Raw genomic sequence first — 16,358 nt, 5'->3', positions numbered from 1 at the left:
TTATTTCAATCCATACGTTTTATATACCTTTCTTCAATCAATCAATCAGTGAATTTGTAAAGCGCACTACTTACCCGTGAGGGTCTCAAGGCGCTGAGGGGAGGGGGGTGCTGCTACTGCTCGAAGAGCCAGGTCTTGAGGATCTTCCTGAAAGTGAGAAGGTCCTGGGTCTGCCTCAGGTAGGTGGGGATGGTGTTCCAGGTCTTAGCGGCGAGGAAGGAGAAGGATCTGCTGCCGGAGGTAGTTTGTTGGATGTGCGGGACGGCGTCGAGGGCGAGGCTGGTGGAGCGGAGCTGGCGGGCGGGGTTGTAGAAGTTGAGTCTGTTGTTCAGGTAGGCTGGTCAGGTGTTGTGGAGTGCTTTGTGTGCGTGGGTGAGGAGCTTGAAGGTGATCCTTTTGTTGACGGGGAGCCAGTCCAGCTCTCTTAGGTGGGAGGTGATGCGGCTGCGTCGAGGGGTGTTGAGGATCAGGCGGGCGGAAGCGTTCTGGATGCGTTGCAGCCGTTGTAGGTGTTTGGCCGGGATTCCTGCGTAGAGTGTGTTGCCGTAGTCCAGCCTGCTTCTTACAAGGGCTTGCATCACCGTTCTTCTTTTTTTGGTTGGGATCCATTTGTAGATCCTGCGAAGCATGCGGAGGGTGTTGTAGCAGGAGGAGGAGACGGCGTTGACCTGCTTTGACATGGAGAGGGAGGAGTCGAGGATGAATCCTAGGTTACCTGCGTGGTCCATGGGTGTCGGTGCAGTTCCCAGTGTGGACGGCCACCAGGAGTCGTCCCAGGCAGAGGGGGTGTGGCCGAGAATGAGGACTTCCGTCTTGTCCAAGTTCAATTTCAGGCGGCTGCTCCTCATCCATTCGGCGACGGCCTTCAATCCCTCGTGGAGGTTGGTTTTGGCAGTGTTCGGGTCCTTGGTGAGGGAGAGGATGAGCTAGGTGTCGTTGGCATAGGAGATGATGTTCAGGTCGTGCTGGTGTGTCACTTGTGCGAGGGGGGCCATGTAGGTGTTGAACAGTGTCGGGCTGAGGGATGAGCCCTGTGGAACGCCGCAGATGAGGTCAGTGGCTTCGGATCGGAAGGGTGGGAGGTGGACTCTCTGGGTTCTGCTGGAGAGGAAGGATGTGGCCCAGTCCAGGGCCTTCTCCTGGATTCCGGCTTCTTGGAGGCATGTTCTCAGTGTGCAGTGGCAGACCATGTCGAAGGCGGCTGACAGGTCCAGGAGGATGAGGGCTGAAGTTTTGCCATTGTCTAGTTGGCACTGGATGTCGTCTGTAGCGGCGATAAGGGCTGTCTCGGTGCTGTGGATTCATCTGAATCCAGACTGGGTTGGGTCTAGGATGTTGTTGTCCTCGAGGTGGTGGGTCAGCTGTATGTTGGCAATTTTCTCGATGACCTTTGACGGAAAAGGGAGCAGGGAGATGGGCCGGAAGTTCTTGAGGTCCTTGGGGTCTGACTTGGGCTTCTTGAGGAGGGCGTTGATTTCGGCGTGCTTCCAGCTTTCCGGGAATGTCGCTGTGTCGAAGTAGAGGTTGATGACCTTCCGTAGTTGGGGTGCGATGGTTGTGTCTGCTTTGTTGAAAACATGGTGCGGGCAGGGGTCTGACGGGGATCCTGAGTGGATGGAGTTCATGACCTTGCATGTCTCGTCGTCGTTGACGTGGGACCAGGAGGTCAGCTAGTTGGTGCTGGTGGCGTTCGGGGTGGGGTCTGTCATGGTCGGGGCACACAGGGTGTTGAAGCTATCATGGATGTCGGCGATCTTGCGATGGAAGAAGGTGGCCAGTGAGTCGCACAGATCTTGCGAGGGCGGGATGTCGTTGGTGTTGGCACTGGGGTTGTAGAGTTCCTTCACTATGTTAAAAAGCTCTTTGCTGTCGTGAGCGTTGTTATCCAGGCGGGTTTTCAAGAAAGACCTCTTGGCTGTTCTGATGAGGTGGCGATGTCTGCGGATGGCGTCCTTGTGGGCTGCATGGCTGTCTGGTGTGCGGTCGTGGAGCCATTTCTTCTCCAGCTTCCGGCATGTACCTTTGGAGGTCAGGAGTTCTTCGGTGAACCAGGCGGCTTTCTTGCTGGGGTGGTTGATAGAGAGTTTCTTTAGCGGGGTGAGGGTGTCAGCACAGTCTTCAATCCACTGTCTGAGGTTCCGGGTGACTTTGCTTCAGTAGCGGCGAGGCAGCTGTTGGGTGCGGTGGTGTGTGGTTGGTTTCTTGAAGGTAAAATGGATGCAGCGGGGGTCAGTCCAGTGGAGTTCGGTGCTGTTGTTGAAGGCGACGTGGGTGCTTGAGGAGAAGATGGGGTCGAGCGTGTGGCCGGCGGCATGGGTGGGTTCGGTGACGAGTTGTCAGAGGCCGAGGTTGGCAAGGTTGGCAATCAGGGTGGCAGAATTGGCATTGTTGTTGTTCTCGAGGTGTAAGTTTACGTACCCGAGGAGGATGTAGTCCGTGGAGGTGAGTGCGTGGGTGCTGGCAATGTTGGCGATGTAGTCGCTGAACAGGTCCCGGGGTCCGAGAGGTCTGTAGATGAGAGTTCTTCTGACGGTGGTGTTGGGACCGGTGTGGATCCGGAAGTGGAGATGTTCGGCGGAGTTGAGGGAGTCGTCTGCGAGTGTGTGGACCTGGAGGGTGGATTTGTGGACGATGGCTATTCCTCCTCCGATTCCATTGGTGCGGTCTCTGCGGGAGATCTTGCAGCCGTCTGGGATGGCTATGGCAATGTCCGGTGCCGAGGAGTCGTTCCACCATGTCTTGGTCAGGAGGGCAACGTCAGGGGCGGAGGTGTCGAGCAGGTCCCAGAGCTCGACGGCCTGTTTGCGTGCGGAGCGGGTGTTGAGTAGTATGCAACGGAGGTGGTTGGGTCCGGTCCTTGGGGGCTCGGTTGTTCTGTCGCAGGTGAAGTTGCAGGTGTGGCAGGAGAAGGGTCCATGTGTGCGTTTTGGGGCAGCCTGGAAGCAGCGGTGGTCTCGTCCGGTGTTGAGAGCATTGAGGGTGTTGGCATCGTACCGGAGTTAGGCGTTGTGGAGTGCGCAGAGTACAGGGGGACTGGTGCTGGGTGCTGTCCTGGCGCAGATGGGCTTGCCTTTGGCACGCCTTCGGCGTGCAATCGGCGCACCAGCTGCGCGCGGCCGCCATATAAGGAGTGGAGGGAGGAGCAGCTGGGAGGAGGGAGCGGGGCGGCGAGGGGGCGTGGCATCAGGGCCAGCGGCGAGGAAGGAGCAGGACGAAAACAAGAGAAAGTGGGGTGGGGGCTACGAGGGCGAAAATGGGGCAAAATAGGCACAAAGATACAAAAGACTGAGAGTCAGCAAGTAGAATCAAGGAATCAATGGGGAAAAAGAAGGCACGAACGATACATAGAGCAGAGAATCAGAAGGCAGAGACAAGGAAACAGAGCAGAGCGCAGGGTCTGACCCGGGTCACGGCGGTGATCCGAGGCAGGCAGCTGGCGAAGATACGCGTCACACAGGAGCAAGCACTTAGCTGGTGGAACTGTCCGGCAGCAGGGAGGTGACCTGACCTGCAAGCAGGGTCAGAGGTCACTCCTGTAGCCGGGCAGCAGTCGCCATATAAGGAGTGGAGGAAGGGAGGAGCAGCTGGGAGCGGGGCGGCGAAGGGGGCGTGGCCTCAGGGGCAGCGGCGAGGAAGGCGCGAGACGAAAGCAAGAGAAAGTGGGGTGGCAGCTGACGAAGACACGTGTCACACAGGAGCAAGCCCTTAGCTGGTGGAGCTGTCCGGCAGCAGGGAGGTGACCTGACCTGCAGCGCGTGTCTTATATACCTTGAGTTAGCCCCTCGTTATGCCTTTTTGCTAAACCACTCGGCATGCTGTGTATTGCCTGTATGTTGTGTGCCTAAACAACATGCCACGTTATGGTTTAGATGTGTGTTTATGGAAATACGTATTGTTACATGCATTGCCAACAAAATCATCTAAGCCTCCATTCGTGATTATTATTAGGAGCATGCTATGGCCATTTTTATGTGCAATTAACTTTTTCGCTCACATCGTGCACATGTCGTGCCCCTCCCCGCAAAGCCCTGTTTTTGTGCACCTTTAGCCATTAGTGTTTGTGCAGCATTGGGCGGCCAGGGGGTTTGGTTCCTGCTTGTGAGAAGGTGGCCTGATGTATGATGTTCACTATTCTAGTGAGCACCTTGTATCAGTCCAAACAAACCCTTATGGTGTTGGTTGTAAAGTCAACCCTATAGACAAGCTATCCTAATGGTAGCATGGACTAAGCAGTCTTAGGCTTAACTCAAGAGGGCATGTGAAGCCAGCTGTTTTACCATATGCAATCATGTAATATCAAATGAAAGGACACCACATAAGTTCACACAAATTATATACTATAAAAATACATGTATTTATTACTAGAATAATCCTCTGTACTCTTTATGAGTCCAGAGGCACAAGCGTTTAAACAAAAGCACAGTTAAACATACAAAAGATGCACAATTATGGATAGGGCAGGTGGCCACTCAAACCATATACTAAATAAGTGGTATAAGTACCACTTGTCGAACAATGGTAAGGCCTAGGGCCTTGGGAATCGCTGGGACTACACTGGACTAACAGCAGTTGGGACGGGAGTAGCCAGCGGGATTTGGGTGCATCGCTAAAAGCACACGCATGCACCAATGCAAAGTCAATGGTGCAGAAAAGTTACAAAGTTACTGTTTTAGAAGTCTTCCAACTGGACTAGAACTTAGCCACTTAAAACTAGGACACTATAGGTGTAAACCATTACAGGAGCACCGGCATTCAATCGTTACCTCACCCACAGGAAACTGGTGCATAGGTGCCAAAGTGTGTCGGGTTTCGGTGTGGAGTACTATGGAGCATGGAGATGAAGATGCTGCAGGCGGCCAGGAGAGTAGAGTCCGGTTGGATCCAATGGTGGATCGAAGATGTAGAGTACATGAAAGCAGAGGGGACAGAGTCTGGGTCACTAGCCAGTGACCAGGATGGAACCAGGAAGGAACCGGGCGATGTCGGGCGCAATCAGGTGGTTGTCGAGAAGATTGTCTCCGTTGCCACGTGGACTCTGGGGCATCGAGGATGCACAGGAGTGGATCACGAGCTGTCCCACAAAGGTTCTCGCTGTCGGCGGTGTCGGCTTCCGGATCGGAGATAACAGGCCTTGGCAAATGCAACCCACGCAGGATTTGAAGATCACTTCTTACTCGGACCAGCAAGGTCAAGGAGGTTGCTCCTTTTCAGAGGAGCGAGGGCCAATCTAAGGCAATCAGACTAGCAGAGTAGTTCCAAAGATTCGTCGTCGTAGTGACCACTAGCCAACGGGCAAGTGACTGGACAGATGCGTCAAGTAGGAAAATGCAAAAGGGCCCCACGCAGCACTCGGTGAGTGTGGAGGGGTGATCTTTGGTGCACAAGCTGCTTGGGGCACGGGCTTCTCAAACCCCAATGCACAGCTTCGAGGATGCCTCAGGAGCGGCACGGTCAGCGCTTTGCAGTCTTTTCAAGATGGCCGGTCCTACGTCTCACGTCGCCTCCACAGGTCTCACCTTTGCTGTGGCTGTGGATCGGGCTATTGGATGTCTGGAAATTCAGTTCTTGTTGATCTCTGTCGCTCGAGCTCCGGCTGTAGCTGCAAAAAAGCAAACCGTTAGGTGCTGGATGGTGCCTGTTTGCACAGGGTGGTCACTCCTTGACCACAAGGGAGATTCTTCAGTCTTCCACGTCGAGTGGGATGTCGAAGGGTCCAGATTTCTGTATCAAAGTTTCAGTCAGGATTATCTGATGTCTATGGACACAGCTCCTACCTTTATTCCTAATCAAGGGGCTGGATTACCTGCTAGGTCCCTCCTATAGGTGGGACCCAGGAAGGGGGTGGTTACACCCCTTTCCCTTTGTCCAGTTTCAACCAGAGCTGGGACTGGAGTGCCTCAGGACCGGTTTGAACTGGGCTATGCCTGGGACACCTTGTGTGCTCCAGGCAGTGTCTAGTTTCACTCGCCCTGCCGGCCTCAATCCACTATCTCCTGTCTGGGGTGGTGTAACACCTCCCTGTGACAGGAAACCCTTTGTCCAAGCCTCCCCTGACAAGTTTCGGTCAGCAGCAGGAGGCCAGACTTGTGTCGGTGGCAGCAGCATCCATTTTGTGATGCTGGGGCTCTGGTTAGATTTAACCGCGTTTAAGTAAAGTAACATGTCTTCTCCCTCTAGAAGGGTGGAATGCTACCCCCGTCTCCAGAACTGGCGAGGGGGTAGTATTCCAAAGTGTATGACACCTTACATGACATGTTTTGATAAAGCCAAACCAAAGTTAGCAATAACCGCGAGGATTATAATGCACTTAAGAGTATATGGTATGGCAATATCCTAGAACAGCTATAACGACATGGTTCCAAAAGCTGCAGACAGGCTCAGCTCATGCTAGAGCACCATCTCACATAAAACCAAGCACTTTGCCTCCAGGATTGTTAAGGCCTGCCATATGAGTGACTTATAGATGTATATGTGTCCAGATATAGGTTTAGACATAGGTATACTATATCTAAGCAAGGGGTGATTACACGACCTTGCCCCAGCTGAGTGATCAGCCAGTTGTGTCTGTTTGGATGGCCTGCCAGGGGTGGCAAAAGATATGCTGCAGCCCCTGGGAGGCCTTGGATGCACCTATGCCCTGGGTACCTATAGTACACTGTACAGGGGCTGATAAGGTGTCCAATACCAAATTGGTGATGTACCTATAGTACATGTATGTGAATTTAGAGAGAGAACAGCAAGCTGTCGGTCTGATTAGCAGGTCCACAGTCACATTAAGTCGAAAACCAGTGAAGCAAAAAGCAAAAATTGGGGTGACGATAGGAAAGCAGACCCTACTCTCCTACATAACCCCCCCAAACGCAGGGACATTAAACTTAACCTTGACCAGATAAGTCTTCATGTTCTAAGTGGAAGTACCTGGAGAGACCATCTGCATTGCCATGGTCAGTCCCTGGTCTGTGCTCCACTGTAAAGTCCATCCCCTGTAGGGAAATGGACCATCTGAGCAGTTTGGGATTTTCACCCTTCATCTGATTTAGCCACAAGAGGGGCTTATGGTCTGTCTGAATATTGAAGTGAGTGCCAAACAAGTATGGTCTCAACTTCTTCAGGGCCCAAACCACAGCAAAGGCCTCCCTCTCAATGGCTGACCAACGTTTCTCTCTAGGGGTCAGCCTTCTGCTAATGAAAGCAATGGGCTGGTCTTGATCATCTACATTAAGTTGTGAAAGCACAGCTCCCTCCCCCAACTCTGAAGCATCTGTTTGGTCAATGAACTCTTTGGAGTAGTCAGGACTCTTTAGGATATGTGCAGAGCACATGGCCGTCTTCAGGTCATCAAATGCCCTTTGACAGTTACCTGTCCACTGAACCTTTTTAGGCATCTTCTTGGATGTCAGATCATTTAATGGTGTCACAATGGACCGATAATCCTTTACAAATTTCCTGTAATACCCAGTCAATCCCAAGAAGGCTCTGACTTGTGTCTGGGTAGTTGGAGGAGCCCAGTCCTGTATGGCCTGGATCTTGCTCTCCAATGGTTGAACCTGATCCCCACCTACTAGGTTGCCCAGGTACACAACCTTGCTCTGCCCTATCTGGCACTTGGTAGCCTTGATAGTCAGGCCTGCCTTTTGCAGGGCCTCCTGAACTTTCTTCAGGTGGATCAGGTGATGCTCCCAGGTGGAGCTGAAGACAGCAATATCATCTAGATAAGCTGCACAAAAGTCATCCAACCCAGCAAGGACTTGATTCACCAACCTTTGGAAAGTGGCAGGTGCATTCTTCAAACCAAAGGGCATTACCACAAACTGATAATGTCCACTGGAGGTTGAGAATGCTGTTTTGGCCTTAGACTCCTCAGCTAACCTGATTTGCCAATTGCCAGCTGTCAGATCAAATGTGCTCAGAAATTTGGCAGAAGCCAATTTATCTATGAGCTCATATGCCCTTGGAATAGGGTGAGCATCTGTCCTAGTGACAGCATTGAGGCCTCTATAGTCCACACAGAACCTCATTTCTCTCTTTCCATCTTTGGTATGAGGTTTTGGCACAAGGACTACTGGGCTGGCCCAGGGGCTCTCTGATGGCTCAATTACTCCAAGTTCAAGCATTTTCTGCATCTCAGCCTTTATACAATCCCTAACATGGTCAGGTTGCCTGTAGATTTTATTCTTCACAGGCAGACTGTCACCAGTGTCAACCTCATGAGTGAACCAGTTAGTTTGACTGGGTGTGAGAGAAAACATATGTCTGTGAGCCTGCAGAACCTGTCTTCAGTCCCATTGCTGCTGGTCAGAGAGTCTGCCTGCCAAGGAAACTCCATCCACTGAACCATCAGGGTTTTGGGATAACAGGTCTGGGAGAGGGTCACTCTCTTCCTCCTGGTCCCCATCTGTTGCCAAGAGCAAGCCCATGTCTGCCCTGTCCACATATGCTTTCAATCTGTTTACATGGAGCACCCTGTGGGGGCTCCTAGGGGTGCCAAGGTCCACCAAGTAGGTGACCTCTCCCTTTTTCTCATATGTGGTGTGGGGTCCAGACCATTTGTCTTGGAGGGCTGCTGGGGCCACTGGCTCCAACACCCACCCATTCTGTCCTGGCTGGTACTCAGTCAGCACAGACTTTTGGTCATGCCAAGCTTTCTGTAATTCTTGACTGGCCTCAAGGTTTTTGGTTGCCTTCTCCATGTATTCAGCCATCCTGGAGCGGAGAGCAAGTACATAGTCCACAATATCAAGTTTAGGCTTTTTGAGAGGTAACTCCCATCCTTCCTTCACAAGACACAGGGGACCCCTTACAGGGTGTCCAAACAAAAGCTCAAAAGGGCTGTAGCCAACCCCCTTTTGTGGGACCTCTCTGTAAGCAAAGAGTAGGCAGGGTAAAAGGATGTCCCATCTTCGCCTAAGCTTTTCAGGTAACCCTTTTATCATTTCCTTTAGGGTCTTATTGAACCTTTCAACAAGCTCATTGCACTGTGGATGGTAGGGTGTGGTGAACTTATAGTTCACTCCACACTCTTTCCACATTGCTTTCAAATATCCAGACATGAAGTTGGTACCTCTGTCTGAAAGTACCTCCCTTGGAAAGCCCACTGTGGAGAAAACTCCAAGGGGGGCCCTTGCCATAACAGGAGCAGTTGTGGTCCTCAGGGGTATCGCCTCTGGATACCTGGTGGCATGATCCACTACCACCAGTATAAATTTGTGCCCAGATGCTGTTTGGGGATCCATTGGCCCAACAATGTCTATCCCAACTCTCTCAAAGGGCACCCCCACCACAGGTAGTGGTATTAGGGGGGCCTTTGTGATGCCACCTGTCTTGCCACTGGCAGGTTTCACAGGAGCGACAAAACTTCTTAGTATTCTCTGACATGTTAGGCCAGTGAAAGTGTGGGACAAGTCTTTCCCAAGTCTTAGTCTGGCCTAAGTGTCCTGCTAGGGGAATTTCATGGGCCAAGGTGAGAAGGAAGCCCGTAAATTGCAAAGGTATGACCAACCTCCTGGTAGCACCAGGCTTGGGGTCTTTAGCCTCTGAATAAAGGAGCCCATCATCCCAATACATTCTATGGGTCCCTTGAGCATTCCCAGCAGCCTCAGCAGCAGCCTGCTGTCTGAGGGGTTCAAGAGAAGGACAAGTTAACTGAGCCTGTCCCAGATATGCCCTTGAGGGTCCCCCTGTCCCCAGAAACTCAACCTGATCAGTTTCAAGTTCTTCCAGGACAGTCTCCTCTTGGATCACAGAATCATCCTCCTGAGAGGGCTGATCCTCAACCTGGGGCAAGGTGGAAGACACTGCCTTAACCCTCTTGCTCTTTCTCTCGGGTTGTGGTTGGTCTATAGTTTCAAGATCCACCACAGGTTCAGGTAGGCACTTCTTGGCCATGGACCTGGTTACAGCAAGGACATGTGCTGAAATACCTAGCATCTCTGCATGAGTCCTATACTCCACTTCTGACCATAAGGAATTCTCTAGATCATTGCCCAAAAGACAGTCAACTGGGAGGTCTGCACTCACAACAACTATTTTGAGGCCAGTTACCCCTCCCCAGGAGAAGTTAACAACAGCCACACTATGTGTAGTAGTGGCATTGCTAGCATTGGTCACTAGGTAATTTTCACCTAGTACAATTTGTCCAGGGTCCACAAAGTTAGGTGTCACCATAGTGACACTGGCACATGTGTCCCTGTAGGCCTGAGCCATTTTCTCATTACTTAAAGGTGTCTGCCTATACTTGCCCAAAGTATTGGGACTCACAGTAGTGGACATAGCCATGTCCACATCATAGAGCAAAACTGCCTGAGTAGGGATACTGACTAGGCCAGACTCCATCTCAGTACCCAGGGTTAACCCCACTAAAGGCTTGGGTTGTGCACTTCCACTGCTGACTGTACTAGGGGGTGCAGATGCCTTAGGGGCTGCAGTGGTAGGGGCTGTACCTTTCTTAGTGCATTCACTACCCCAGTGTGAAACTGATTTACAGGTATTGCGCCAAGGTTTCTTTGGGCCTTCATTCTTCTTCTTTTTATTTCCAGTTTGGGACCCACCCTCTTTAGGAGTATTTTGGGGGCCTGAAGAAGACTTCTGCTCTTTTTGTTTCTGTTCTCCACCCTTCTGGTCTGCCTTTTCCTGATCACCTCCATGGTTCTGGGGTGTCTGCTTAACCCTGGTTCTGACCCATGTGTCTGCCTTCTTTCCCAATTCTTGGGGAGAGGTCAGATCTGAGTCAATCAGGTGTTGATGCAACTGCTGGTTCTGGCAATTATTAAGGATCTGTTCTTTCATTATTAGATTGTACAATCCTGTATAGTCTGTGACTTTACTTCCCAGCAACCAACCCTCCAGAGCCTTAGTGGCACAATCAACAAAATCAGTCCAGTCCTGAGTCTGAGCCTATTGGGTATCTCTGAACAACAACCTGTATTGCTCAGTGGTTAGGCCAAACCCATCAATAAGAGCACTCTTCAGGACAGAGTAGTTTTTAGCATCCCCAGGACTAACTGTGAGGAGATTATCTCTCCCTTTCTCAGAAAAGGAGTAACATAAGATTGCTGCCCACTGATCTTGGGGAACCTGCTGTACCATACAGGCCCTCTCCAGAGCAGCCATCCATTTGTGGATGTCATCCCCTTCTTTATAGGGGGGCACAATCTTTGTCAGGTTTCTATTGTCATAGGACCTGTCTTTATCTTTAGGGATAATGCTGCCACCAGTGAAATCTAATTCACTCAATTGTTGTTCCCTTGCTAAAGCACGTTTAGCTTGGGCCAGGGCTACCTCCTCCCTCTCTATCTGGCGTTTGACAGCTCTCATCCTGGCCTTATGCTCTTTTCTCTGAGGCGAAATCATTCCCCTTTGGGAACTTCTTGAGGCATTAGAAAGGTTAGATTCCCTGGAAAGGGATCTATCTCTTCTATTGCCAGGGAGTATTCTGCTATTGGGTCTGGGGAAGTGGTTTCCTTCTCCATTCCCATTTAGGCTCAAGTTAGCATGGCTAAGCCCTCTAACTTGGACCTCTCCATCCCCTTGATCATCTGAATCTTGGCCCTCATATTCCTCCATATCGTTTACCTCTGGGGTGATGGTCTCATCATCTAGGGGAGGTATTTCCTCTCCTGGATTACCTGAGGGACCTGCACTAGCCTTCTCAAGATCATCCTTTTCTAGGACTCCTAAAAGGATAGGAATGGTAGGGTTGTGACCCTTTTTCAGCCCCCTTGTAGTGCACAAGGCACTCAAGTCTCTGAAGCAGAGTTTGTCATAGCTGGAAGGTGCCTTGGTAAGGTCACCTGTCACAGGCAGAGCATTGGGTTGCTCACCTGTGCCAGCCATGCCTCTAGTGAGGTGTAAGTGGTGCACTTACCTACACTACACCTTGCTAGTGAGTTGTAGTCAGGGTGTGCTAAGCCCTTTGGTCTACAACTACTAAGTTCAGTAGAACTTAAGTATGTAAGCTTTGTTTATATGTACCTATGGTACTTAATGTGATCTTTCAAATGATATAAAGATTGCAATGGTAAAACAACAGCAAGCTCAAATCCCAACCGCTGCACACCAATGTGAGAAGTTGGCCTGATGTATGATGTTCACTATTCAAGTGAGCACCTTGTATCAGTCCAAACAATCCCTTATGGTAGTGGTTGTAAAGTCAACCTTATAGAAAAGCTATCCTAATGGTAGCATGGACTAAGCAGTCTTAGGCTTAACTCAAGAGGGCTTGTGAAGCCAGCTGTTTTACCATATGCAATCCTGTAATATCAAATGAAAGGACACCACACAAGTTATATATTATAGAAATATATGTATTTATTACTAGAATTATCCTCTGTACTCTTTATGAGTCCAGAGGCACAAGCGTTTAAACAAACGCACAGTTAAACATACAAAAGTTGCATAATTATGGATAGGGCCGGTGGCCACTCAAACCATATACTAAATAAGTGGTATAAGTACCACTTCTCGAACAATAGTAAGGCCTAGGACCTTGGGAATCGCTGGGAATACACTGGACTAACAGCAGTTAGGACGGGAGTAGCCCGCGGGATTCGGGTGCAGCGCTAAAAGCACACGCATGCACCAACGCAAAGTCAATGGAGCGTAAAAGTTACAAAGTTACTGTTTTAGAAGTCTTCCGACTGAACTAGAACTTAGCCACTTAAAACTAGGACACTAGCAGTGTAAACCACTACAGGAGCACCGGCGTTCAATCGCTACCTCACCCACAGGAAGCGGGTGCATAGGTGCCTAAGTGTGTCGGGTTTCGTCGTGGAGTTCTATGGAGCCTGGAGATGAAGATGCTGCAGGCGGCCAGGAGAGAAGAGTCCGGTTGGATCCAAGGGTGGATCGAAGATGTAGAGTACTTGAAAGCAGAGGGGACAGAGTCTGGGTCACTAGCCAGTGACCAGGATGGAACCAGGAAGGAACCAGGCAATGTTGGGCGCAAACAGGTGGTTTTTGAGAAGCTTGCCTCCATTGCCACGTGGACTCTGGGGCATCGAGGATGTCCAGGAGTGGATCACCAGCTGTCCCACAAAGGTTCTCGCTGTTGGCGGTGTCGGCTTCCGGATCAGAGTTTACAGGCTTTGGCAAATGCAACCCACGCAGGATTTGAAGATCGCTTCTTACTCGGACCAGCAAGGTCAGAGAGGTTGCTCCTTTTCAGGGGAGCGAGGGCCAGTCTGGAGCAACCAGACTAGCAGAGTAGTTTCAAAGATTCGTCGTCGTAGTGACCACTAGCCAACGGGCAAGTGACAAGACAGACGCGTCAAGCAGGAAAATGCAAAAGGGCCCCACGCAGCACTCTGTAAGTGTGGAGGTGTGATCTTCAGTGCATGAGCTGCTCGGGGCTGGGGCCTCTCAAACCCCAATGCACAGCTTCGAGGATGCCTCAGGAGCTGCACGGTCAGCACTTTGCAGTCTTTTCAAGATGGCCGGTCCCACATCTCACGTCGCCTCCACAGGTCTCAGCTTTGCTGTGGCTGTGGATCGGGCTGTTGAATGTCTGGGAATTTGGTTCTTGTTGATCTTTGTCGCTCGAGCTCCCCCTGGAGCTGCAACAAAGCAAACTGTTGGGGGCTGGATGGTGCCTGTGTGCACAGGGTGGTCACTCCTTGACCACAAGGGAGATTCTTCAGTCTTCCACATCGAGTGGGATGTCGAAGGGTCCAGAGTTCTGTATCAAAGTTTCAGTCAGGAATATCTGATGTCTATGGACACAGCTCCTACCTTTTTTCCAAATCAAGGGGCTGGATTACCTGCTAGTTCCCTCCTATGGGTGGGACCCAGGAAGGGGGTGGTTAAACCTCTTTCCCTTTGTCCAGTTTCGTGCCAGAGCTGGGGCTGGAGTGCCCCAGGACCGGTTTGAACTGGGCTATGCATGGGACACCTAGTGTGCCCCAGGCAGTGTCTAGTTTCACTCGCCCTGCCTGCCTCAATCCACTATCTCCTGTCTGGGGTGGTGTAACACCTCCCTGTGACAGGAAACCCTTTGTCCAAGCCTCCCCTGCCAAGTTTCGGTCAGCGGCAGGAGGCCAGACTTGTGTCGGTGGCAGCAGCATCCATTTTGTGATGCTGGGGCTCTGGTTAGATTTAACCGCGTTTAAGTAAAGTAACGTGTCTTCTCCCTCTAGAAGGGTAGAATGCTACCCCCGTTGCCAGAACTGGCGAGGGGGTAGTATTCCAAAGTGTATGACACCTTACACGACAAGTTTTGATAAAGCCAAACCAAAGTTACCAATAACCGCGAGGATTATAATGCACTTAAGAGTGTATGGTATGGCAATATCCCAGAACAGCTATAAGGACATGGTTCCGAAATCTGCAGACAGGCTCAGCTCATGCTAGTGCACCATCTCACCTAAAACCAATCACTCTGCCTCCAGGATTGTTAAGGCCTGCCATAGGAGTGACTTATAGGTGTATATGTGTCCAGATATAGGTTTAGACATAGGTATACTATATCTAAGCAAGGGGTGATTACACGACCTTGCCCCAGCTGAGTGATCAGCCAGTTGTGTCTGTTTGGATGGCCAGCCAGGGGTGGCAAATGATATGCTGCAGCCCCTGGTAGGCCTTGGATGCACCTATGCCCTGGTTACCTATAGTACACTGTACGGGGACTGATAAGGTGTCCAATACCAACTTGGTGATGTACCTATAGTACATGTATGTGAATTTAGAGAGAGAACAGCAAGCTGTGGGTCTGATTAGTAGGCCCACAGCCACATTAAGTCGAAAACCAGTGAAGCAAAAAGCAAAAATTGGGGTGCCCATAGGAAAGCAGACCCTACTCTCCTACACTGCTAAATAATCAACATTGTGCCGAATAATTACAATTAGTTCTTGTAATACGTTACGGTTGAGTTGAGTCTTCACTCCATGATTCTGCTTCTACCTGTTGGGGCCCGGTTCCGGTTAGTGTTCGTTTCCAGTTCTTTTGAAGTAATAACAAACTGGACAGAGAGAAGAAAATGCGTGGAATTAGAAGGAAGACACAACATTCATTTTGAATAAAGATTCCAAATATTAAATCCTCGTTTGTGTTGATTCTATTTTAGTGGAGAAATGTTTTATATGAGTTGAAAAGGTCAGCTTGTGCAAGTAGGAATTCTGACTCTGTGCCACATTTTGATTCTGATATTGGGTCACATTCAGACACTGTGGGTAGTCTTTGTAATAATTTCAGGACTCCCGAGTGGGCCATCATCATAGTGGGGTTTAGACGTGGCTCAGTGATTTTTGGTATGGTGTAATTTGCGTAGGTCTTTTTGCTTGTTTTATCAGAAAGACTCTTTTTAACGATTGAGGCTCAGCCATGGAACGTTGTCATTGAGCCCAAGGTCATTAGTTCGTAAGCGATGGACCCATCTCTGTTCTTTTTCGAATAGTACCTTTTCTGCATTGTGGTTTTTTGTAGCCAGGGTTTTAAGAATGACCCATTTCAAGTCATTTATTGTATGTTTGGCTTCTATGTAGTGATTACTCATTTTCGTCGTGTTTCTTTGGCATTTGACATTGCTCTTGTGTTCCACTATTCTCTGTTTCACTTTACGACAAGTCATTCCAATGTAGCGTAAGTTACATGGACAGGTGATCATGTAGATCGCGTGGGTTGTATTGCAATTCGTATGGTATCTGATAAAACATTTCCCCACTAAAATATGTGTGTTGCCTGCATATCGTATCCCTAAACAACACGTCATGTTATGGTTTAGACAACTGTTTAGGGAAATACTTATTGTTACATGCATTGCCAACAAAATCATTTAAGCCTCCATATGTGATTATTATTAGGAGCATGCTATGGCCATTTTTATGTTTTCGCTCACACCGCGCACATATTGTGCCCCTCCCTGCAAAGCCCCGTTTTGCGTACCTTTAGCCATTAGTGTTTGTGCAGCATCGGGCGGCCAGGGGGTTTGGTTCCTGCTAAATAATCAACATTGTGCAGAATAATTACAATTAGTTCTTTCTTGTAATACGTTACGGTTTTGTTGAGTCTTCACACGATGATTCTGCTTCTACCTGTTGCGCAGATGTAGCAAGGACCCCTTCCCCATTGTGAATCTATGTAACAAAAAATGTTACGGCAGGCAGTGGTCCCATGGACCACTGCCTGCTCTTAAAGAATGAAAAGTGAACTATTGATTTTTTTTTTTTTTCTAAATGCAACCAGTTGTCCTTTAAGGGAAATGGCATGGACTTAAAAAACAAAAGATTGCTTTTTTGAAAAGCAATCAGGGGCATGGTGGTCTTCTGACCCCAGCAGTCCACCATCCCTCTGATATTGGCGATTCCTAAGTGGTCGTAAATTGAGATCTACCTGATTAATATTAATGAAGTAGGTTGATATGCGACCC

This window comes from Lissotriton helveticus, chromosome 4_1, assembly GCF_964261635.1.
Source record: "Lissotriton helveticus chromosome 4_1, aLisHel1.1, whole genome shotgun sequence".
Lineage (NCBI taxonomy): Eukaryota > Metazoa > Chordata > Amphibia > Caudata > Salamandridae > Lissotriton > Lissotriton helveticus.
Note: the sequence above shows the minus strand (reverse complement) of the source record.